A 3,744-nucleotide genomic window follows, 5' to 3' on the forward strand; every position below is an offset into this window, starting at 1 on the left:
TTTTGAGTATAAGCTCTATATATCCTTATTCACCTTCATGGGTTTAGGTGCTTCCACATAACAGTTAACAGAATTTATGTGCTTTGTTGTTATTTCTAAAGGACACGAAAACACAGGTCTACTATGATTTGGGGTCAGAGTACTTGTATCTACCTTTTGGGAAAGATAAGATTTACTTTGTTATCATTTAAATTTTTGAGCGTGGTAGTTTCATTCTCACTAAATTAGCACTTTCTCTTTAGGGTGGTGATCTTTTCTTTTGAGTAGAAATATTGCCCTCAAATTCTTGGTGAACTTGAGTTAAGTCATGAATTGAAGAACCTTTTTGCCTTTGTCTCTTTATAGTCTTTCATGTTCACTTGGCAGTTTAATTCTAAATCCATGCATAATTAAGTTTGATCTTGCACAGAGGATGGAGTCTGGAACTTGCACTGTTAGACTGGAACTTTCACTGATAGACTGTGTGAGGATTTTTTTTAATTTCAATTTTTTAATTTGATATTTCCAAATATATAAAACATCAAGATTCTTACACCAGTTATCTCAAATGAGACCATGCAAAGAAATTTTAAAGTGTATACAACAATCATTCCCCCCTTCAGTTTTGCTACTTTATACAACTATGTGATTGACAGAAAATTGATTGGCATGTGCCTAATTGGAAAATTTCACCTTGTTTACAAAAAAAAAGGAAGAAATTAAGAAAACTCAAAATCAAATATGTAGGATACTTGCTACTTTGTGTCTGCAAGTCAATTTACAAACTTTTTTTTTAATTTAGTAGGCGCATGGGACTGAAAATTTTAGCTGCCCAGTTTTATCCAACTACCTGACAGAAAGCAGTCCCAACACTCTGTAAACTTTGAAGGACTGAGAGAGTAGGCACTATTTGTTATCTGTATTAGATTCAATTGTTAAGCCTGCAAATGTAGGCTTTTTTCTCTTAACAGAAATAAATCTTCTCAGGGCCTTTCCTCTAGCTTCAGTGGGCTGAGTTCAAGAATAGTGAAGAACCCCTCATGTGAAATTTAAAGTGTGACAACTCTGAAGTATTCTGATGCATTATACAAAATTTTGCTAGTTTCATAGACCAAAGACAGGTGGTTTGCCAAATGGCACTGAAGAAAATCCTGACCCAAGTGGCACTATTGGTCCAAATGTTACTGACCAAAGAAAATGATACAACAATATTTATAGGCTCACCTTTAAGAAACAGTTGACATTAATACTGTACATATTTTACACATCAAATACATAGTCCAAGAGTTTATAAAGGAAATTCATGCATTATTACCTCTAAGAATATCAATGTACAAGATACCCAGCCCCCCCAGTACTTGTGACATTTCAGGTAGACAGTGTTATGTACAAAAACAATGCAATTTCTCTGCTGTGTTCGGTATATAATTTAAATAAACTTCAGAGATTACTGAGGAAAAAATTTGGTTCACTGAAGATTGACAACACATGTCAATCTGTGGGATTTTTGAATATTTCCTTTTTAAAAAAAAACACCCAGAACACATAACCTCTGTACAAAGAAAAATATAAAAATTCTGGAAGATCATGTCTGATCACACTACATAATTTAGAATGAAGTGTCACTGGTTTAAAGTGTTTCTGTCTTACTCATTCCTTTGACAGCATTAACTTGTGAAGGAATACACGTACTTAGCTCAGCTGCTTTTATGGCACAAGAGCTCAGTTTCAAAATGGTGGCACTGATTTTCCTTATAACAGCACTATTTTCAGCAGCAATTATATTTTTAAAGGTTAACAATTTGTAGAACAAATGTCTAACTACGCTTATTCCTACTTTATACTCAACAGTTATGATCTTTACAAAAAACTAATATCTACGTATAGAACCATCTTTTACTTGCCCCATCTCATCTCTGACTTGGTTGAGGAAGTACAGGCATTTCAGACTAGGTGTTTATGTGTTTTAGATGGGATACTTGGATTTATGTGAATATAAAAATAAGACAAAATAATTCTTAGTCAGGTACATTCCAGTGTCCCAGTAGTTAGTTACATGATAAATAGTACCTACCTGCTGACCACCTACAAAAGATGAGACATTCTGAGGCACCCTAAAAATCTAGGTCTGTAACAGCTGAACAAGAAGGTCATTTTACTCAATTGTGATGCAGTCACCACTGACTGGTATTTAAGGTTTTTACTGGTAACCAGCAAGTTTAACTGAAGAGATGTCACTAAGTTCAAACTGAAAATATATATTTAAAACAGCAATTTACATTGAGGGAAATATGGTTCTTGTGTCTTCTGTGTAAAGAGAGATTATGAATAAAGGGAATTGGCAACTGAGCACTCTAATTCAATTCCATGAATACAGGTTCCATGATAAGACACCTACTACATGCATTTTGCTTACAGTAACTGTCTAAAATTCACCAGCTCTATAGAGTTAAACTCTGTATTAAAGGACTATTGAGTTACAGGGGAATTGGCCATAACAGGTAGCTAGTGACATAGTACCAGTTGTGAAAATTGAGATAAATGAATTGACAAATGGATTCATTGAATATGTTAATATTGTGAAAGAGAAAACAATTCACGGGGATAATATACCCACAAGTAAGCTGATCTGACAAAAACCACAGACTGACATCAAATGGATAAAAAATACTGGGGAAAAAGTGAAAATGTCAACCAAAATAACAAGGTGGGTGGGCTGGGTGGGAGAGCACATTTAAGGTATCTAAAAAAAGATTCCACATGGTTTTGGCTTATTAAAATTTTTTACACTATTTTTTTAAGAAGATTTGAAAGCGCCTAAAAAACATGCAGATTGTTAAAAAAAAAAAAATCCCGCATGGCAAATTCAGTTTGTAAGCGTCATTCAGATATTTGCCAAGGAAAATAAAGAAGCCTCTGCCCACGAGATTGCACATGGTGAAAGAGATCCTTCCAACCCTGTCTATCTTATGCTAGATGGCAGCCCAGAGGTTCGCTGTGCAGCAGCTACAAACAAGGTGTTACTCTCTGGAAGGGAAGGGACTGTGGAATTTCCACTGGTTGGCGAGCAACCCAGCTTTAATTTTTCCAGATACTCTGCATGTACAGGCTTATGACACTGGAGAACTTTGAAGGCATCCTTTACTTTGAACCACTCTGTCTTCCTTCCTGTATTAACAGAATCTTCCCAGTCTTCTAATATTTCAGTGACAGTAAGGACATAGACATATGTCCTGTGCTTTCTGTCTTGGTTCTCAAATATGCCTGACTTTCCTTTGACTCCAGCCTCTTGGTAAGCCTCCCTCACGGCAGCACCGGCAGGCTCCTTCTGGGGCTCCAGTCCTCCTCCTGGGCCAGTCCATTGGTCTGGGACCAACGGCTGCCCACCAGCAGCACCTCATCCTCCTGCTTGCTCCGGAAGCACAGGGACGCCGCCCGCTCCTTGAAGCCCTCGCGGTCCTAGGTCCGCGGCCGGTGGGGCTTGGACCTCATCGCAAAGGCGGGCTCTCGCAGCCGCGGCTCCTGCGGAGGCCGCCACCCCGCCCGGGGGTGGGGGCGAGGGCGAGTCGGGGCGCAGGATGGCGCGGCCTGTCAGTCCCGGAGCCGGCGGCCGCTCGCCGCTGCTCCCTCCCGCCGCCGCCTCCGCCCAGGGCAGAGCGGGGCGCAGGGCGAGAGGAGACGGCTGCAGGGGCTCCCGCCAGCCCGGCCGCAGCGCCGCGGCCGCGCGGGCGTCTGGGGTCGACTGCGGGCCGTCCCGCCAGGGCC

At 40.5% G+C, this 3,744-nt stretch overlaps 1 pseudogene; it reads right to left on the reverse strand.

Moving 5' to 3' along the window:
* Nucleotides 1–2,941: 2,941 nt before the first annotated feature.
* LOC102537535 (diphosphoinositol polyphosphate phosphohydrolase 2 pseudogene) lies at nt 2,942–3,471 on the reverse strand (annotated as a pseudogene).
* Between the last annotated feature and the right edge of the window lie 273 nt (nt 3,472–3,744).

Source organism: Vicugna pacos, chromosome 35 (genome assembly GCF_048564905.1).
Source record: "Vicugna pacos chromosome 35, VicPac4, whole genome shotgun sequence".
NCBI lineage: Eukaryota > Metazoa > Chordata > Mammalia > Artiodactyla > Camelidae > Vicugna > Vicugna pacos.